Here is a 22,921-nt window from a genome sequence, read left to right as displayed (position 1 = left end):
GAAATAAAATTATAAACAGAAAACGTGTGAATGTCTGGAGCGTCTGATAGCAAGCGGGGAGATACCACAGGTTTAACTCGCTTGTGGCCAGATTGACAATCCGGTTTTTATTGGCCGCGTCGACGCTTTAACACATTCGGGATTTAAGTTCAGCGCACATTTAATTAAAGTGATCAGTATCTGTTTCCTGTTTGCGCGCGGCTCTCCAGACGGCGTTCAGCATAATTCAGAAAATACAGCCTGAAATTTGGGTGCTCCCCAGTGTGACATCAGAATTTGATGGCTAATCCTTGAGAGGCTGGCGATCTTATATATTTAAGAGTATGAAACATTCTGTTTATAGCAGTGAATAAAAAATTAACTATGGGTAACTTTCCGGCTTCCTGGATATAGTCATTACTTGTGGTTGCTCTACTACAGCAAAAGGTTAAGTATTAATGGAAAACGTTCACAGCCTTTTTACTCAGAGAAAACATGTTACTTGTAAGTTTTCGTTTGATTTTTTTTTTTTTTTACTTTTACAGTCGCATTGAATGTCTTCATTCATTTAGCCATCCATAAAGCAAATATTGTTGCACATGCAGTGGATAATACGTCTTTTTAGGGCTACTTGTGTGGCATGTCACAGATCATTAACTGCGAGTAACCACCTGACTTGAGGGAAGTCTGGACGCATCATTACAGTGAAATACCCTTTTATTTCTCCACCTCTAAAACACATTGATCAGTGAGAAAGGGAGGCAGGGGACTCCTGCATCCTCCTTATCTCACAAAGCACCTGATGAGAGCCGAGAATCAACAGGAAGGTGTGAAAGCTGGAGCTTCTCAATGATCGCGTGTCTTCCTTCTCCGATTCACTTTTTTATTTCTGTATTGTCTGTCTGTTCAATGGAAGAACCATTAATTGTTTCAACTACAACAGATAGGAATAGAATCTAAATTATGTTTGTTCAATGTATAGTGTTTGTGATATTATTAATCCTTTGAGAGTGGGGCCAGTTTTTTTTCCATCACAGAATTTTCCAAACATTCTGGTTAGTACAGATCCAAACTCTATGAACCCTGCCGAAGGGACCATAGCTTTTCCCCTGGATAACAGCACAGGCAATACTTCCACATCACTCTCAAGGATCCTTATCCTAAGAATTGTTTGCCAGTAATACATCTAGTTATATAAAACTGTGATACTGTATATGTCATAAAGTGAAAGTACGCCACCTATGTTTTTTTTTTTTTTTCCTTTTGCGAAATGACGCACAGCACTATGTATTTCTCTAATGTACAACTGTTTGGAATAGGTTTCTAAGCATATATAGCTATATGAGATGGAGCTTCCTATCCTGTCTCCTTACCTCCAGTCTCCAGAGAGAAACCCAGTGTAATGTAATTTAATGGTGCAAGTCCTACAATTAAGACGCAAGCTATAGGAATGAAACATGCAATTTACGTTTTGCAGGTTAGACAAACTATCTGTGGCTGTACTACATCTCCTTAAAGTGACTGTACCATCAGGCCCGGGCTGAAGCACTAGAGGTGGTCTGACCCACCCCCAGTGGGAGGAAACCCCTGTCCCTGTATGACACTGCTTCATTAGAATCAATGGAGCCGTGCCATAGAGGGGCGGGGGTTTCTTCCCACTGGGGGTGGGTCAGCCCACCTCTAGTGCTTCAGCCCGGGCCTGATGGTACAGTCACTTTAAATACGCCTTTCCAAGGACTCATTTTATAACTTTTTTTTTTTTCCTGTGCTTTGATATAATATTTTTGATGTGGTTAACCCCCTCCCGCCGCTGCACAGTAAATTCACGTTGCTGCAGCCTATGCCTGGTGCTGCAGCGATGTGAATTTACTGCAGAGGATGACACAGGCGTAGGAGCTACGCCTGTGTCATCCGTGGCGGGTCCCGGCTATCAGTCAGCAAGACCGCAATATCTATAGGGCTCTGGAGAGACAATTCTCCCTCTACTGAGGGAGAACTGTCTCTCCGGTGTCCATCGGGGCTCTGCGAACTGATCGCAGAGTCCCGATGGTAGTCATAGAAACCGGAAGCCTCAGGCTTTCGGTTTCTATCTACGGAGGCCGGCGGGGCGAGGGAGGGAAGGCAGGCAGGGCGCGCGCCTGTCAGCTCTGCCGCCTTCCCATCTCTCCCCTGCCGCTAGTACAAGATTGTAACAGCAGCAGGGGACATAGGAGAGGCGGCAGAGCTTGGGGACATCCGCTTATGGGATCTTTAGGATCCCATAAGCTGATGTAAAATCCTGACCTGAGCATTGAGGCATCAATGATCCCGCGTCGGGAAAGTGTTAACATAACAGCAAAATATTGCTAATTAAATGCTATATGTGAACATAGCCGTACAGTGAAGGGCAATCATGCCTCTCGCATGAATAAATAGGACACACATTTATTGGGTTGGAATCATATATGGAGTATTTTTGGTACAGTTTTTTTGAGCCAAACGCAAGTGAATTAAAAAAAAAAAAAAGGGAAAAGAGTGAAAGAACAACTGATACTTATCTTTTGTATCCACTTCTGTGTTTGGTTCAAAAAACTACATTGAAATCTGCACCAAAAACAATTTATGCAATGTCTAAGAAGACCTATAGAATATCTATCTATTTTCTGATGAGATGTCACTTCTGACATTGCCATCCTGTGGCCTAATATCGCTGCTTATTACTAGTAATATCATTAATGAGTGCAGTAGTGAAGTACTTGCTTTGGCCGGGCTGAGAGCAGCATGTGTACTTTTCAATTTCCTCCTGCTGTTTCCAGTGTGTACGATGCATGCTGAGATTTTAATGCTGGTAGGGAATCAGTGTAGTTGAAGATCCTTGGGTTATATGTGTATCCCATATCTGGGTAAGACGGTATATAGGTGTAAAAAACATATAGTCCATGTTCACAATTCTTTATGCAGAAATAAATATTCATAAAATATTATATATTATATAATAAATATCATATAGCAGTAAAGTTTGCTTATTTGAACATTTACTAGCAAATATTCATTTCTTTTTTTCATTTCAATATGTCAAATTTGCAAAAGTGAGATTTTACTTAACTCGGGGACAGTTACTTTCATTACAGTGCTCCCTCATGTTAAAGTTTTAATTAGAAATGAGCAAAGCGAATTCACGCAGATTCGCAAAAAAAATAAAGGGTTTAACCCCAGTGCCCGTCCAGTCCGCTTCAGGCCCCTCTGTAATGTCAGCACCTCCCCCTCTTTATAAGGCGGTTCATTTCCGGAGGTGGCCAGTCGGAGGAGAGAGTAGGATGGCAGCAGGCAGTTAGAGCAGAGCAGGGAGAGACTGACAGAGCAATTTAGGGACAGAGAGGCGAGGGGAGGATTGGAGGGCTGATTGTGGGGGAATTTTTTTTGTTGTAGCTGACAACCAAGTGTCCAGTTTACCAAGTAACTGGGTGCCTATAGGAATTCACTGGGACCAGTGAAGACACAGTCCATATTATTCACTCACTGGGCACTGTAAACACCCATTGAGTTATGCCAGTTTACTGGGATCAGTGAATTAAGCGTGTGCCTTACATCAGTGTTTACACTCCACTCCTGTGTTATACAAGTTTGGTTTCATTAGTGAACTGAGTGTGCGCCTTACATAATCGGTTTTCATAATTTTCCAGGTTTTGACAAGAACATGCATTAACAAATTTGTCCTTCTGTAATAGTCTGAGTATTGTAGCTCCTATAGTTTGGCTGTTTTGAAATTGAAATTCGTTAAGATTCGATTTGCGAATATTAACAAATTTGACCCAAAATTCACAAACCTCGCAAAACTAATTTCTAACTGCTTTGTTCATCTCTAGTTGTAATCTTTAAAAGCTAGTATTTGCTCAGTAAAGTAAAAAGAAAACATAAAAAAGCAGATAAATAATACAGATTAGACAAGTGCTTACATTTAAGATTCAGTACTTTTTGTAGCTTTAAAATCACTTAAAGTGAATCTGTCACCCCCTGGCCGCTACCAATCTGACAAAAAAAACAAACCACACAGACAACAAAGGGAGGCGATTTATTAAAATCTATCTAGCAATGCCACCAGCTCAGTAGGCGGTCGGGGGTGACAGATTCACTTTAATAGCTAGAGGATAGTAGCTCTTAAGTGGCCTGTAAGATAAATAAAACCATGGTGTACAATTAAGCAGGTCATGCTGGCACAGGTAAAAGGCAGTACAGGTTGTGTTGTGATGGCTACATGACTGGCTCAGAGCCTCTTCAAAACATTGAGGTAGGATGATGGTGATCCGGCAGTATAGACATGTGGGCCCAAGCTCATTGATGGCCATCGGGAATGAAGATTATCTCTTGTGTTTAATCTTACTAAAGATCTATTATAGCACATATTGTTGGAAAAGTTACTTCTAGCTATGACATAGAGGCGTCATAACACACTGAATATCTTGAAGTTCAATGTCTATGGCACTGTGTAAATGCAGACTAACCAGAGTGCCTGTGCTGACTGACCACTGAAAGTCTACAGTGGGCATGGGAACTGGACCATGGAACAATAGAAGGTGTCTTAGTCTTACGTTTTCTGTTACATGTAATACATCGGTTTGTCTGGGGAAGAGATGGCACACGATGACACATGTCAAGAAGACAACCAACAGAGATGTTTTGCTGGTACACTTTGGGGGGGGGGGGATTTACGAACGTTACGCCAGGGAGAAGGTGCAGATTTGCCCCTTCTCCTTGGCGTTCGCCTCCTGTGTGTTCTGCTTGCCCGATGGGCGGGCTGGTTGAGCTTGTGGGGGTGTTATGGAGTGGGGAGGAGGCCTGGCCTCCTCCCACACCTCATTTATTATGATTTACGCCTGTTTGCAGGCGCAAATCTACACCTGCTGGAAGCAGGTATAGATTTGGTACGCCGGGCGCAGATTTGAAAAAGGCCTTGAAAAAGGGGACGGGGCCTAAAATGAGGCCAGCGTACTTGTACGCTGGTCTTTGTAAATCCCCCCCCCCCCCCTTGTGTCCTGGCATTTGAATGCTACTTTAAAACATACCTCCCACCTAAACGTGGTGCACACAAAGTTAGCCCTTTATGGCAACTGTATTCCCTAATATGCCCTTCCACTCTGCAAAGTTGTTCACTTATGATTTAAGGAACATGCCATGAAGGGAAAGTTGGTAACTTGGTCTCCAAATTTCCCACTCTCTCTCCAATTGAGCATTTGTAGCATGTGATTAACAAGCCAGATCCATGGAGGCAACAACTTACAAGACTTAAAGTATCTACTTAAAATGTCATAAAGGACAACATATGAAAGTGCTATAGCAGGTAAAAAAAAACATAGCAGACAAAGGGACTTTGCTTTCTTTAGTAGATTCTGTTGTATAAAGAGGTTCATCGGACTGTTGCAGTGAGGTGCATTGCTGTCAAAATTAGTTATATACTTCCCTAATTTTCATAGAGGTTATAAGATATTTTTTAAAAAAGGGAGATGTCCACATCCAAGCTAGGTTTCCTGTTTAAAACAAGGTAATTTTTATTTCTCCTTTATTTTAAATTACATTTTAATTTTGTTATCCTTTTGTTTTTGGAATTGACTTATTTTATCTTTGTTTATATTTTTATTGGTTTGTTTTAACTTTATTTCTATGGGCAGTTATATGTTCTTCTTACTTGTGTTTTTCTTACGTTTTTCTCTCTTTGAACTCGAGAGTGAAATCTGCCTTAAGTAGAGTAATTTTTATTGCATACTATATTGTTTTTGGAAACCAGTATTAAATGAGATCATGTAATGATTACTATTCCCAGTCTGCTGCCTTGTTTAGAACAAGCTATTTCCTTGTAATTGATGCATACAATTACCATATTTAATGGAAAAAGAAACATCATAAAGGACGTTTTTGTAACCTAAGGGTATCCACTTAAACACCTGAAATACATTATTATTCAAATACTTTTGCAATCCTTTTGTGGAAAAATATTACAATGTTCCATTCAAATATCTATGCATTACTAGCAGGGTTCCCTTGTGGAAATGAGCTTGAACAGTTCTTGCTATGCTGGCTTGTATCATTTCAAGTAGAGGTGAGTATGCAAATTAGCTCTCCTCCAGAAGGCGTATGATGGTCTTAGTAGTGCCAGCTATATGTAGCTACCCATGATGTGAGACTTTAGCCAAATCACATTGACTTAGGCTTCTAATACACGGGAAGATGAAGGCCCAATCAATATTGTAAATGAGCGCTGATTTTCTAGATCACTGGGCCTATTGCACGGCCTGATAATCAATTAGCATGGGCTGCACAGACATCATTAGCAATGGTCGTCCAGCCCTTGCCCAAACAGTTAATACATGACCTGTCCACGCTCCCCGTCTTCTCCTGCACTCTGCATGCTTCCCGGCACCAATCCCTGCAGCTTCAAAGCAGCCTGTCTGATCTCACAGGTCGCTCAAGCCAATCACTGGGCAGGACCGCCATGACCAGTGATTGGTTAAGTGGGCTGTCAGCTCAGAAAGGCCTCTCTGAAGTAGCGGCAGCGCATGTGCCGGGACGCATGCAGAGCGCCAGAGAAGACCGGGAGCGTGGACAGGTAATTAAAGGGGTGCTCCGGCGGGGGGGGGGCAATTTTTGGTGGGGACCGGGGAGAAGGTGGCTGAAATAAAAGACGTCCACTTACCTCCCCAGTTCCTGCGGCAGGGCCCGCATCACGGCGCTCTGGTTCCCGGCCGCTTCCGGGTGTCCGATGCGGGCCCAAGACGTGACATCTCAGGTCCGCTCAGCCACTCAGTGAAGGAGGCGGAATCTGTTTGAAGTCCGCTCGGATCCCGCCTCCTTCACTGAGTGGCTGAACGGCCCTGAGACGTAGCGTCTCGGGCGGCGTCAGACACCCGGAAGGGGACCGGAGCGACGCGATGAGTGACCCGCTGCTGGAACCGGTAAGGTAAGTGGATGTCTTTTATTTCAGCCACCTCCTCCCCGGTCCCCCCAAAAAAGTGCCCCCACGCTGGAGCACCCCTTTAAGTTCACATGTAGCAAAACTAGCACAATTGTCCGCCGCAGAATGCTGTTAGCTTCCCTGTTATAATGGGAGTCTATGGGAGGCGCGCGCTAGTGTTCTTACAGCGTCTCTCCGCGCTGAAGAATGAACATGTTCATTGTTCAGCGCGGGGAGAGCAGCAACGCGCGCCTCCCATAGACTCCCATTGTGAGAGGGAGGCTAACGGCATTCCGCTAGTTTTTCTATGTGTGAACGTAGCCTAACTGTTTGTTCAATTGGCCGCTCATCACTGGACCTAAAGAAACAATTATTTCCTTGGCTGATCGTTGTCTATTACACAGAGTGATTAGTGCCTAGGGGCCCTATTACACAGAGCTATAGAGACACCATTTTCCTCCTCCTGGGGAAAGCTTTTTCTCAGTGGATGCAGTGTCTGTAAGGCTCAGACACTTGCTTAGTTTTCAAGCAGATAAAGAATCATGTCAATCAATTATTTTAACCCCTAAGCAAGCCCTAAAGTACCCACAGAAAATTCTGCAACCTAAGATCTGATACCACTTTAAAATTATTTAAAATTCTGGAAAATATCTACTATAAGGGTAATAAGCTGCATGTAAAACATTGATGGCAGTGATATTTATGTCGGGAGAACAAAGAAGTAGTTATGTTTAAAATCCAACATACCTAATAATTCTTTTCCCTTCCAACAGAGGAGTCACACTTTACTATTGGCCAGCAATAATCCATTACGTATCACCCGCTTAAATCTACAAACTTTTTTTTTGCAAGTTTTAGAATACTAACTGATAGTTTTATAAAAAGTAGTGACTGTATGAATCCCTACGAGCCTCAGTTGGCCCAAGTCAATCATTACATCCTCCTTTCTATTTTCTTTTGAAGTCGATCACTGACATTAAAGTTTGCTGAGTGGAATGAGCAGCTACAACATTTTGGACAGGGAAGGAAATTTTGTTCTCAATTGCTGGAAGCCTTAATAAAAAGTGATTAATGTGTGGTGAATTTATTCTTCTTGTGTTTTTAGTTGTATAAAGGGTCATGTAAATTGCAGTATTTTCCAGTTATTAGAAAGTGTATTAGCGGAAACGTCAAGGGGACTTATTTACTGACACTATGATTTTTGGATGTTGTATCTTGTATCTCTCTTGTATCTCTTATGGACTCATGGTGGCCAGAACTACCCAACTGCCTCACATTAGTTCTTTATTCTACCAGTATGTTCGTTCAAAAACTAGCCATTTACCAATGACAGAATGGCCAGCTTAAACTACACTAAGGCTATGTTCCCACACAGTATTTCTGTTCAGTATTTTAGTTAGTATTTTGCAACCAAAACCAGGTGTGGATAGATAACACAGGCTATGTTCACACACTGTTGAAATTGAGTGGCTGTCCGACATTTAGTGGCAAATAATTGAGCAAAAATACTACATGGGAACGTAGCCTAAGGGTGGATTCACACATACCATATTGCAGTGGATTTCGCTCTGTGATACACTGTACAGGTATGGTCTATAACTCTGCTTTCTCACCCCATATTTTCATTTCACTGCTTAACTTTTAACCTACTTTCAAACAAGCTAATACTTTATCTGCCTGTGCTCCCAGCCTGCTTCTCCGGCACCTGGGTCATTGACGTCCCACTCAGCCAATCAGTGCACTGTCCCGCTGCAGCTAATGATTGGCTGAGTGGGCTGTCAGTGATTCAAGTGCCAGAGAAACAGGCCGGGTGCACAGGCACCTAAAGTATTGTCTTGTTTAAAGCCCAGCAGCTAATGAGTTATGTAGGCAGTGGCTACATTCTCTCAGCGTAATGAAAATCCGCTGCTAGAATGCAGAACCATAGGCCATAAATGTACAGAGTATCAGAGGATTTTGCTGCGATACTTGCAGCATAGAATCCGTTACAATATGGTACGTGTAAATCCCCCCTTGGTTACCCACAAGTTACCCAAATAAGCATTTATTAGTAAATCTGATTAATTCTTTCTTGATTTTTTTTGGCTAACTTGCGGAAGCTATTTTAAAAGTCTCTTTAGATAAGTGTCAGGACTACAAAGCTATATTTAGGGTGCCTTCACACCTAGCGACTCGCAGCGTAAATTACGCTGCAAGTCGGGTAGGTCCTGGCAGATCACTTTTAACTACATACACGCAGCGGTCTGAACGACCGCTGCGTGTATGTAATTCTGCTGGCCCCTTCAGCTGCCGCCCGACTCCTGCTCTGTATACATTACCTCTCCTCGCTGCACGGGTCCCAGCGTACTGCTCTTCCACCCAGCCAATCAGTGTGTTGCCCTGCCGCAGCCACTGATTGGCCGGGCGGGAGAGCAGTACGCCAGTACCCGTGCAGCGAGAAGAGGTAATGTATACAGCGGAGCGGGAGCTGAAGGGGTTAAGGGCCGGCAGAATTTCATACACGCAGCGGTCGTTCAGACCGCTGCGTGTATGTAGTGAAAATTATCTGCCAGGACCCTTAAAGGGAATCTATTCTCTTATCAGGTGTAGAGCGTCACACTCAAGTAGATAGGTGCTAGATATCTACACATCCACGAATAGGTGCAATTGATGATGTCATGAGGGTCTTCCTGCCCACTCTATTTTCCTTTATAAAAAGGGGACTGCTCTTCAACCTTACTATACATTTCTGCAAGCAGCAATCCCTTACACTCTCTTCTAGTCTGTTGTTAGTTTTTCTTTAAATGAATTGCCTTTTTTTCCCCCCCTTTATATTTTTTCTAAAGAACCACTTAGAATACAGAGATAGAAGACACAGGTCATATGCGAAATACTTTCAGAGAATCTGTACATAACCCGAAAGTTTAAAGGTTCATATACATATAGGATTACTTATATTTTAAGCCAAGAATAATCCGAGCTGCTTCTTTTAATACCATAACTGTGTTTTGCTTAAGTGATTGCTTTATAAGTGGAGAGCAACAGTCTGGTCCCAGCTGGCAGTATGTGAAAATACTTGGGCAAATATTGGAAGTCTTATCAGAATGACTAATCTGAAATTGCACAAAGAATAATACCATCGTTTTGCCAGCTCTTCATGAATAGTCTTCAGTTTTTTTCACAGCTGGACAAGAACTACATTTATGAGCAATGGTGTGGTGAGGAACTTTTTGATACTTGCTTGGTATTTTCTGAGACTGATACTTGCACACTTGTATGAAAAGATAATAAATGGATCTGTGTGCCCTGCCAAGAAACCCTTTACATTTTTTTTGCATCCACATTGTTTGAGACTTGTCAGAAAACCTAAGAAGACTAATTTCATCCAAAAGAAAAGCATACATAAATAGGTATTTGTTTTTTTTTTCTGTATATCCTTTGCTTAGTAATAAAACATCGTTAACACCTATTAGGTGTAGTAATTTGACAATGTGCAAAAGGTTCTCCTACAAAAAAAAAAGTTTACAAAACATATAAAAAAAATTACAAAATCAAGTTACAATAAAATTAACAGAATGAGAAGTTAATATTTTTTTCTGCAATTGTCAAAATATAGGTAGCAGAAAACTACTGTATCCTTTTATATACCAACTTCATAATGGAAATAAAGATTTTTGGGTACTGAACCGATATATACTGTGCTGTGGTCATCAGGGTCATGGCTATCTACTCATTTTGTTTTATATTATGTTACTGCATCTACATTATAGGCTATGTTCACAAACATTTTTTTGAATCCTAATATAACTGTAAAAAGTACATAATTTATGTTACTATCATTAACCCCTTGCCTCCGCAGCCTGTTTTGGCCTTAATGACCAGGGCCTATTTTGCAAATCTGACCTGTCTCTCTTTATGTAGTGGTAACTCTGCGGTGCTTTTAATTATCATGGTTATTCTGAGATTGTTTTTTTCGTGACATATTCCTCTTTATGTTTGTGGTATACTTTGGTTGATACACTCAGTAGTTTTTTGTGAAAAACACAAAATTTGCGCAAAAATTAGAAACATTTACAATCCTTTATATTCAAAATTCTCTTTTTCTGAGAAAAATAGTTATGCCACATGAACTAATTATTACTGCAATATCTACAACATGTCTGCTTTATGGTGACGTCATTTGGTGAATGTCCTTTTACTAGTTAGGATGTTAGAGGGCTTCGAAATTTTGCAATGATTTTCACATTTTCAGGAAAATTTCAAATACAGATTTTTTGAGGGACCAGTTCAGTTCTGAAGTGGAATTGTGGGACCTGTATGTTAGTTACCCCCATAAATCCCTCCATTGTAAAAACAGAACCCCTCAACGTATTCAGAGTAACGTTTCATAAGTGTATTAACCCTTTAGGTGTTTCGCAGAAATGTAAGCAAGTTGGAGGGGAAATTTAAAATTCTCATTTTTTTGGAAGATATTCCATTTTAATCCATTTTTTTCCTCTAACACAGCAAATACTGACTGAGAAATGGAGCTCACTGTTTATTCCCCTTATTCCAATGTTTCTAGAAATCCCCCATATGTGGCCGCTGTGCGTCACCTGACTCAACCACAGGCCGCAGACATGACAGAAGCCTTATGTATTTTTGGGGTCTTTTCTTATTTAAGGTTTTTTATAGTCATTATATCATGTCACGGAGGCCTTGTGGTGCCAAAATATTTGTGAAAGACAAGTTTACGTTTCCATCAGTACCATTGGGGGGAACATGTGACACTCTGATCATTATTTATTAAATTTTTTTATGAGATGGTACGAATAAAAAACACAATTTAACAGCTGTTTTTAATCTTTTTTTGTACGCCGTTTACTATACGTTGCATATGACATGTTATAGTTATTTGTCAGGTCGGTACAATTACAGTGATATCCATTTTATATCGCTTTTGTTATAGTTTATGGCATTTATACTATAAAAACTGTTTGTGTCTTGCATATTGTAAGAGTGGTAATATTTTAATTTCTTCGCCAATGGAGTTATGTGAGGGCTTTTTTTTTGCGGCATAAGCTGATGCTTTTAGTGGTACACCTTTTGGGTATATGTGACGTTTTTTCTATATTTTTTAGGGGGCGGGATTAACAAAAACTTTAAATTTTTGTTAGTTTTTTATTGATTTTTTTAATGGCGTTAATCGGGTGGAAAAATTAATGTAACGGGTTAATAGATGGGGTCATTACGGACGCGGCGATACCACATATGTGTACTTTATTTATAGGGGATCATTAATAAAGGGAGGATGGGGAATGTGTATATTTATTTATGTTTATTTATTTCAATTATTTTTTTATTTATTATGTATTTATTTATTTAATTTATTTATTGTAATTAAATATTTATTTATGTATGTGTGTGCTTAGTGGGTTTTTTTTACTTTCACTTTTTCACAAATATAATGCATTACAGCACATGATCAGTGCTGTAATGCATTATATATTGAATGATCTGTCAGTGTTATACTGACAGATCATTCAAATGATCAGGTCCCTGCCTCAGTGCAGGGGCCTGATCATTAGAAATCATAGCACCCCAGACGCACTGGAAAGCGTCTGGGTTGCTATGGTTACCCTCCCGGAGTCGCGCGATTACTCGCGTGGCTCCGGGGAGGGGGGGTCTGGGGAGAGGGAGCACGGGGAGGGGGGGGGCGCCTGGAGAGGGAGAGAGCGGGCTGGGAAGGAGGGGGTGCGGGGTCGGCTAGGGCAGGGAGCGGGTGCCTGGGAGGAGCACAGCAGCGGCACAGCATGTGCAGCTGCCTCCTCCCAGCATCCGATCTGCAAGAAGCAGCAGATCTCCCCATAGACGCTGCGGTCGCACCGACCGCGGCGTCTATGGGGTTAACTGCCCGGGGGGAGCGCGGCCCCTCTCTGGGCAGTGGCAGCAGGAGGAGGCTGTGTGACACAGCCTCCTTCTGCTGCCCGATCTCAGCCAGGGACAGTGGGGGGAGGCAGGGAGAGCATGACGTCCAGGGACGTCATGATGCAGAATGGCACTGCTTTTCATGACGTCCCTGGACGTCATATTGGGGGAAGGGGTTAAACTTGTATTTATTTTTCATAAAAGCATGTTTTTAACAGACTGGGTCTGAGTGTTTAGTCCCCCAGTGATCAGTAGAACGAGCCATTGCCATTTTGGTGTCAGGAAGGAATTTTTCTCCCTGAGATGGGGCAAGTGGCATCTACCTCATAAGGGCTTTTTTTCCTGTCTTACTCTGGATCTACACTGTAGTGGTTCTGCCTGTTGAACTTGATGGACGTTTTTTTTTTACCTTATTAATGTTGTGCAAAAAAAGAGATGTGCCAAAGACTACCAAGCCAGCTTGGACCCGAAAAAAAAGAGAGATGCGCACTTTCTATTTGTTTTAGTTTTTTTGGATGAACAAAAAAATTGTTCATGCACAAATTTTATGACCACCAAAAAAAACCCCAAACACTGATGGATATGATGAAAACAAAGCACAACTGATCCAAATGGAGCACAATAAAAACCCCATCAAAATGATGGGGAGTTTGACAGATCTGCTAAGTTCTGTTTCTCTGTTATCAAAACGGAAAAGAGAAACAGAATTCTAGTAAAACGCTGGTGTGAACCTAGCCTAATAGTAATCACTCCTCCACGGGAGAACTGCTGATCAACAGCAGAATGTTAGGTAATCCTCTGTCTTCATACCAGTACCCACTGAAGTCAAGTTGGAAACAGTTAGAAATTAGTTTGTATGAAAACTTGACATTTTTAATATCCTATCTTGAAAATCATTCACCCATTTTTGTTACATATAATCTTGTATTTTTTTTTATTAAAATGTCCCTTTATCTTCATGAAAAAAAAATTATAGATGGGTCATTCGTCAATATAAAGACATGATGGAAAAAATATGTAGGAATATTCGGTATTGTGGAGAACACATAGTAAGTAGCAAAATTTTGAAACCTGTCCAATGAAAGGATTGTTGTGTTGTGTTTAAACATGCAAATTACTTGTTTAACTGCTTGCAGCTATGGCAGCCAAAAATAAAGCAGTGGCCAATGTTAGCTGTAAATCTTAAGAAAACACATTTGTAGGAAATTTCATTGTGCACAGAATGTTTCTCGATTTTGGATAACTGTTTTTATCAGTAAGTATTCCTTTGCAGAGCAGATCACGATGCCCTGGATCCTATGTGTTACTGTGTCATTGTAATGAGGCGTCAGATTGCAGTGTACATGGCAGCTAAAACATAAACACACGTTCATGATCAAATTAATGCATTTCATCTGTCTACAACTAATAACAATCTGTCATGCTATCTATCTGAGCAGGGGCATAAACAGTTTATTTTGTGTTTGGACTAACTTCCTGGAGGTAGTTAATGTGACACGCAGTTTGTCTAAAATGAGTAAAACCAGATCAACGCTCAAGATGTTTCCCTGATAACAAAAAAAAAATTGTGTCAGAGATCTGTGCTGCAAACACAATTCTAGATTATTTCCAGCTTGTCTCTGAAAACCATGAATATTTAATAAATCTTGAACAAGACTTGTTAGTTTTAAGTAAGGTTTCCCCAGTGCACTAGAAGTAAGTAATGTTCTTAGCTGTAAATGTAACCTTCATGGCATACAACTTTGTAGAATATTTAATAATGACATGTTAACTAGAATGATACTATTGAGCCATCCATATGCTCAGCATTCCAGTACGTTTCAGTTTTTTATAAAAAAAAAAAAAAAGTAGGCAGTATGTAAGTGTATAAAGTATTAAAATTACAGTTTTATAATTGTATTGTGTTCTACTTTGTTGCAGTGATTCACATATTTTTTTTCTATATAAAGGTTTTGAAATTGCAGCTAAGGCTATGTTCCTACTACATCTCACTAAATAGGGGTGTACCCCATTAAAACTTTACTTTTATTAAACTTACTCTAAAAATATACCAAACCAAAGCAGATAACAATGTCTGTTCCTGCACCATAACACTATGATTTCTTCTGCAATACCACCGGTGCCAAGAAAAAAACAAATTGGTTGTATCTCACCAGTCTAGTCATCCTGTTCCAGGATCTCCTCGGTTGCAGTATCTCAGTCTTAACAGGTTGTCACTAGAGATGAGCGAACCTCGAGCATGCTCGAGTCGATTCAAACCCAAACTTTCGGCCTTTGATTAGCGGTGGCTGTATCCATGTTTTCCAGACAACCTTAGAGCTTTATCCAAGTTTAGCAGCCCCAGCTAATCAAATACCGAACGTTCGGGTTCGGATCGACTCGAACCCGAACCCGGTTTGCTCATTTCTAGTTTGCAAAAGAACACTGCAGAGACACCATCACATGTCTCGACGTCAGTGAACTAGCCAGACCTTCCCTCCGGGAAGGAACAACCAAGCCAAAGGCGTTCTCTGCAGAACCCCTGAGGTCAACCAGCGTCCTTTTGCATGCACTTACTAGTCATTGCTCTCAATAGCCAGAAACCTACTCCACACTGATGAGGGGCAAAAACCCCGAAACAGCTGTCTGTGGATGGATACCTTGCTGAGGTGGTTTCCTTGACTGGAGAACACCTTTGGCTTGGTTGTTCCTTCCCGGAGGGAAGGTCTGGCTAGTTCACTGACGTCGAGACATGTGATGGTGTCTCTGCAGTGTTCTTTTGCATATTTGATTTCCCAGGGGGCAATTTTCTAGAATACACTGACGTTGAGACACGTGATGGTGTCTCTGCGGTGTTTTGGTTGATCTCCCTGAGGTCAACCAGCGTCCTTTCGCTCATTTCTAGTTGTCACCATCCGGAATCCCTGTATACAACTGTACCTGGTTTACCATTGAGTAAGTGTATACGTCACTACCTCTTCTCCCTCAGGGACCGACGGAGCACTTGCCCTAAAAAAGGCCGACCCCTGCCCTAATGTATCCCTTTTGTATACTCCTTGGTTTACCCTGTATTAACTTCAAACGCATCACAATCCCTCTGGGTCGCCAAATTCATTAGGGGAAAAACACATGTAAAGGGTATCTATTATTTACAAGAATATCGCACCCAACCAATACTGGTGGTGCCGGAGTTCCTCAGACATGCACAGTGTTGCTAAAGTGTCTAATGCGTTGATTGCTGTGCCTTACATAAATTGTCTAGTGCTAAGTCCCTATGCATTCCCCGAGGGAGAAGGGGTAGGGACCTTTACCCTTACACAAGGGTGAACCAGGGACAATTTTATACAGGGATCCTGGATGGTCACAAACTGTTAAGACTGATGTACTGCAACCGAGGAGAAACTGGAGCAGGACGAGCGCACAGGTGGCATACAACCGGTTTATTTTTTCTTTGCTCCAGCACCATAACATTCTGCAAAACCAACGGAGCCGACTTTTTCTGCTTTGGTTTTGTTGGGTTTTCTGTAATTTGTAGAGTAAGCTTAATAAAAGTAAAGTTTTAGTGGTGTACACCCCTATTTAGGGAGATTTGGGGAATTGCTATTAGGGTGTTACTTTTCCTATGCAGTAGATAAAGTTTGTGGTTTCGGATTATGTTCCCGTTGACCATTCTTTAATGCTAAACTACGGCCATTGTTGCAAAACTATAGCCGAAATTAAAGGAACTTCCTACCCTACTTTCTTGGTTAGTCACAGCACATCCCCTAAACATGGTGGTAACAATGCCCAAAACTGGTTTGACTGTAGAGGGAAAAAGGGTTACTGATACAATGGTTTTGCGACTGATGCAATGGTGTTACGTGGCCATAAAGGAAAGAAACAGTGGCGCAGCAAGGATAAGGGTACACCAAGGGTTTCAAACTTGTGACGCTTCAGCTGTTATAAAACTACAATTCCCATCATGAAGTTTGACACCTGTGGGTTACACTAAGCACTGCACTGCTCCTGCTGAGAAGCCAAAAGGAGAGGGGGGAATTATACTTTAGCACTGTGGACATGCAGTAGGTTCTCTTGTATTTACACAAGGGACACCCAAACAAAACTTTATTGGGGATAATTGGTGAGAAGAAAGCTAATCTGGGGGACATGCCTCTCAAAGCATCGGTACCATCCTGCAGTGCATGCCTGGTCTCAGGGGCTGTCTGTCTCCTGGGGCTGGTATTCGTGCTAAAAACAAATTTTGTTCTGGTGGCACAATGTCAATGAGGAGGGGCCTAGAGCATCTCTGCCTCTCTGCCTGCCTTTCTCCTATCATGCCCCTGGGTTGGACCTTAGTCTTCGGCATTGAAGACCTTAGTCTTGACATTGTTAAAAAAAAAAATAAAGTTTTTAGCTTGTACACTGGCCCTAGGAGACAAACAGACCACAGGACCAGGCATGAATTGTGGAACGCAACAGAACAGTACCAGCGGTTTTGGGGTGGGGTGGGGGGGCGAGGTCTGGTGATACATATTGTTTTCGAAATGTAAATGAAAGCAGATCTATGTCATCCTGGCTTAGCTCCCCTGCACACAGCTAAGGTTTTCTGTGTCTCTCTCTTACACAGATGACGCGCTAATCCCCACCTCACTTCATGTGTTTTGACAGAGAGACAGATACTAGGGACAGATTTCCCCTAACCACAGACATTGGACAGCTGATAGAAGAAAAGGGAAACACCATATACCAAGATATTAGAGCTATTTTTCCTGAGGTGTTATTGGTAATTGAAGTTATTTATCAGTATGTTAGAAATTACCTAGTCTCACGCTTGGGGGGAAAAAAAGTATGGCCGCTTTCTTCCAGAAACAGCGCCATTCTTGTCTTTAGTTTGGGTGAGGCTTTGCAACTCTGTTCCATTTAAGTGAATGGAGCTTAATTATAACATCACACTCAAACTGTCATGCTACTTGTATTTCTGGGAGAAAGCGGCCATGTTTTTTTTTTTTCCTGGATAACACCTTTAAAACAACAGTGACCATTTAACAGATCCAGATGAATTGTAATGGATTCTGTTGACTTCTAATTTGGTCCTCAGGTTTTCTTTTGAGTTTACATTGTTTTTGACATCAAAAATAGCACTGCAGACTACTGTATTCCTGCCATCAAAAGCAAAAGAATCCCCAGTGTAACATAATACTGATGTCGAAAGAGACTTTATGTTCTCGTTTGTGTTAGATATTCTTGGTAATATTATTATTACTCTTTACTATATATATTTTGGCGTGTTTTTTTTTTGTTTGTTTTGTTTTTTTTCTTTAGCTTTTTGATGATGTAAGCCAGATTGGCACTAAGGACACAATCACAGAAGATCACAGTTAGATTGGAAAAAATATATAAACTATTTATTTTATATTGACTGATCTTTTATTAATAACAACAACTGGTAATATATAATTATATAAAAAGTACAATGAAAAATGTAGAAAAAAATAAATGCATGTTAATAGTTTTTGTAGTTTTTCTTTTTCAGGTTTATTTTAAAATTAAGTTAGTAAAACTGCCCTCTAGCACTGTTGTTTTCTAACTTTTACACACATTCAATTTTTACAATACATTTGTATAAATCTCAAAAGATACGAATTTACGAAAGATGTAAATAATTTTAACACTTTGGTTCAATTTGTATAATCTTCAAAGTTGGTTCTTCAAAGAGCTATCAAATTGGAAAGATGAAAAAAAATGATGTAAAAACCATTTAACTGGCTAAAAAGTCACCATCTTCCTGGTATATCTGATTATTAAGACTCCTTGGAGGAAAGAAAAAAAAGCCTACACAAAGATTGTCGTAAAGAAATTGCTATATCCTTGGTCCTTCAAATTATGACCCCTGTGTATTTTTAGAAGAGAAAATATGTACATAATTTTAAGCACATGTAAATCAAATTAATAAATTATTAGTGCATTTTGCTTGTCATTTCTGTGTGGGCTAATCATGATAGGTCATTATTTAAGCATTATGTAATTTCACAAGTTGTATGAACAGCTGCAAGTACTTTTGTGGGGAGAGATTTGGTCCTACAAATCATGGCAGTATACACTCTATTCCACAGCAGTGTTTTTATAACATTATTTTATTGCGAGTATAAAATGTATATAATTTTAGTTTAGCATACAAATAGGCTTTAAACACATGCACATGTGCTAGGCAGAGCTAACTAGGCAGTTTATCCACACTGAGTTCAAGGACTTGTTTTCATTAGATTTTCTACATTTCAGGTTTATTCACGTTATATGTCGGGTTAAGCTGACCATATAAGTAATGGTTGTAACTCCAATACCATCGATGGCAATCTGGCAAAAAATAGGATGCTACAATTTGAAATCTTTCCGCTTGATACAAATAAAATTTTGTCTATTTTTTTTTTTTTTTTTTTGGACCATTAATTTTGTTGAATCATAGGGTTTGACTAGCTGTATATGTTCATTCGCAAAATTGTTATTGTACAGTCAAATTTGTAAGAAATTCACAGCATTGCAATTGGTTAATTGTTGGACATGTGGTTATTTTTTTCTTTCGAATGTAGCCTGATTTAAAGAGAGCCAATTCCTGCAATATTACAGATAAAGGTACTTTGGTCAATAGTATAGTGGTCAAAAGTTTTGCTAATACTCTTTCTTACCATATTGTTGTCGGCTGCTTTGATATTAGTAAGTTCAAGGAAACAAAACTTTATTGTCCTGCGTTGGAAGCACGAACTAGGCATGGGGATGGAGACCGGGCTGTGACTAGTCACAGCTCTTTTAGCTTGTTCTGCTGCGGTGATTACCAAGAAAAGAGGCTTCTACATCCTGGCAGTGTGTGACGTAGAAGCCTCTTTTCCTGTCAATCACCCAGACAGAATAAAAGTCTGTGTTCCTGCACCTAATCTTACCAAAGCTGCTGGCGAAGATTAAAAAGAGTATTAGTACAACTATTGGCCAGTTCAAGTATCATTATCTGTAATGTCACCATGATTGGTTCCCTTTTAAAATTAATCTCCAAAAAATATATAAAAAATAACCCATTTCCATCCTTTTAAAAATCCATCAAACTGGAATCTGTCAACACTAGATCATGTTCACAGCTCAAGTGTCATATAGGTAGTGCTAAACCAAAGGATGCTTACCTTTTACCCTCACACCTCTCCCTTGACTTCACCAAAGTGCATGGCTCAGTGCTGGAGGAGGATCTATATACATCAATCAATCAAGACAGGGAGGTGGTATACATCCTTGGGAACATTTATGAGGCTTACGACAGAGGCGCACACCAGGGAGAAGGGGAGGGCAGGGGTTCATGATAAGTACAGATGATTGAACAGCGCTGATGTTCAGGTTCGTACTAACTCGAACCATCAGTATTTGACTCCCGCAGTGTTTCCGTTCCGTGGGGAAGGTGGAGACAGCCCGAGTCCTGCCTGGAAAACAGGAATACAACCTATGGCCCAGGCTGTATCCCTGGTTTCCATGCTGTACTCCACCTTCCCCACAGAACGGGAAGACATCTGTAAAAGGCCCAGTAGTCTCTTATCTGATCGATTCTACAGAGAAGACTAAGAATAAGGTGGAGCTCATTTTCCTCCTTGAGGGGGCCATAAAAGTAAAAAAGGGTTGTCATTGGATAGTCCCTCCCAGTTAATCTGTGGCTAGGTTAAAGTGGTTCTTTGTTTTTCAGGCTTACTCAGCCAAACAGTACCCTGATGTGTACTAATGAAGAGTAAGAACCCCAAAACCACAAATGCTTACCTTTCCTTATTGAGGAGGCCCCAGTTGAATATTGTTTGGACATTGATTTAGGATAGCTACCCCCAATAGAAGGCAACAGACAGGATTCTCCCTTCTGGAGAGACCTTATTTGCATACTGAATTTCTACATCCTAAAAATTCACTGAGGTATAAGACACAAAGCAGTATAGTCATCGTTGCAGTAAACTATCTTGCCTGATGATGAGGAGAGAGGACTCTGGTATGTTGAATTTCAATTGCCTTATCCTTTTCTTCTTGAGGAAAGAAGTCACCTCCAGAGAAGTCTGGCAGCAGCTTTCTCCTCTTCTCCTCCACCATTTTAAACACATAAAGGCTTCATGCGCATGGTGAGATTTGGAGAGACAGCTAAACGCAGGTTTGGTCAACTGCTACGGTATCTTATGTGTAGGAATTACGAGCATGTTAAAATACCAACATGCAACATGTTATCCCATGATAATACCTTTTTACAACTTTAACACAAAATCTTATCTCTAGGATGAACCATCTTTTTGTTTTTGGAGTTTTCAGGTGAGATTCATCTGTGTCCAGGAGCTATGGTACGTGTACACAGGCATCCATGTACTTTATGTCCATAGAATGTCCATGTAAACCAATTCTGCTGTCCAGGTAGCCACATTCTGTATGTAGGTATCTACTCCCAAAATACAAATCTCAGTACCTATGAGTATAAGCAGTCAAATAACTTTATAGGCATTTCTAATTTTGTTTAACCTGCTTGAAAACTCCAACTTCAGTAAATACTCACTGTAAGTGTTTGATGCTTTGGTGCCGAAACCCTTAGACGCTGCTAAGATGCATTACCCAGTGTGATTAATCAGGCAGCGGGGCATTAATGAGCAGTGGCAGCATTCGGATAATTTGGATACATTTAGCTGCCAGTCATTCGGTTTGACTCAAAAGGCTTTGCTTATGTTTTGCTAAGCAAAGGTTAAGGAGAGAAAATGAATTAAGTAGAGCCGATGTGCCAGTAATTACATGTCAATCACGGCGGCTTTGTGAATAGTTCATGATTGCCGGCATCAAAAGGCAAATGGTTCATTTCATTATGCCACTACTTTCTGCTAGACTGACTACTACAGGAAAGCCGGGGCAAAAAGAGCCAAAAAGTATAAGTGTATATAATATATAATAATAATAATATACTATATTATTATATTATGTATATGTACGTGGAAGTGTATATAATTATTATTATACTATATTGTTATATTATGTATATCTTATTTTAAATGTTAGAAATGGTTAGAAATCACAAGACGTTCAAATAATAGAATAATTATTTGCTTCATATAGATTGATTTCTAGGAAGTTTTTTTTTTCTAAGAATAAATAGACATTCAATGTCGACAGCTTGATTTAGTTTCTTTCCCCACATTTTTATTTCAAAACAATAAAAGAAGAAAAAAACTGAATTCCTTGGTTTATCCTTTTATTCAAACTATTAGAAACTCGGCCATTCCTTACTTACGTTTCTAGGCCCTAGGATCAAAAAACAATACAATTAAATAAAATATGAAATATTTTTGACAGTCTGTCCTGCATGTAAACAAGACTGTGTGTTGTGAATAGTATTAGCAATTTTATGGTGTCCTACCTGCATTTTTAGTGATGTTCCTATTTACAGTACATGTTAGAATCCTGTCGGGGGAAAATACAGGAAAAACACCAGAAGAAATACAATACCAGGCACTGATGCATGGTGTGTTTAAAAAAAAAAAAAAAAATACCACTGAGCCAAAAAAGCCACAAAATGGCACAAACAATGAGACATATCCAAAAGTTTTATTTATGTTGCCTTTTATATTTCCCTTTTTGTCTGCTGTGTAAATTTCGTCCAAGAAAATGTATAAAAAAAATAAAAAATATATATATAATTTTATTTTTTTTAAGCATTTAGTTTATAATATATATCTATCTTGCGCACATTATAGTGGTAGTGGTACTGTTTTTATATATCCTGTATATAGTATTTTTTTAACAGTTCTTGGCTATTCTCTATCGTATCAGTTGTATAAAGAATCTCTGAGGCTTACACTCTTTGAGGTTGTTTAGCACACAAATCAATGCAGGACGTGTACTTTGTGCATATATGTCAATTATTAATCCTGCTGGTTTTTAAAAAGAAAAATGAGGAGCACAAGTGTAATAATTCAGCTTTGTCTATTAGGAATGCCAGCCGCATTGTGCTTAATATAAGCATATGCCCTTACATGCAAAGATTTATTGTCCAAGCTTTATCTTATCTAAAACTTTTACTAATGGTTTCCACTCAACAGTTTAACAATCCAGTAGATGCTTACAGAACAGTTTTCTGTATAATTATTATACTATTTTTTTTATTAGATTTTTTTTATTTAGTTC

At 40.0% G+C, this 22,921-nt stretch overlaps 1 protein-coding gene across 2 annotated transcripts in view; it reads left to right on the top strand.

Annotated features, from left to right (window-relative positions):
• The window catches only part of RAB28 (RAB28, member RAS oncogene family), a 100,389-nt gene that overhangs the window by 55,416 nt on the left and 22,052 nt on the right, over positions 1-22,921 (top strand). The gene's annotated exons all lie outside the window — the stretch shown is intronic.

The sequence above is a fragment of the Dendropsophus ebraccatus genome, chromosome 7 (assembly GCF_027789765.1).
Source record: "Dendropsophus ebraccatus isolate aDenEbr1 chromosome 7, aDenEbr1.pat, whole genome shotgun sequence".
NCBI classification, from domain to species: domain Eukaryota; kingdom Metazoa; phylum Chordata; class Amphibia; order Anura; family Hylidae; genus Dendropsophus; species Dendropsophus ebraccatus.
The sequence above is the reverse complement of the archived record's forward strand: the minus strand, read 5'-3'. Positions and strand labels throughout refer to the sequence as shown.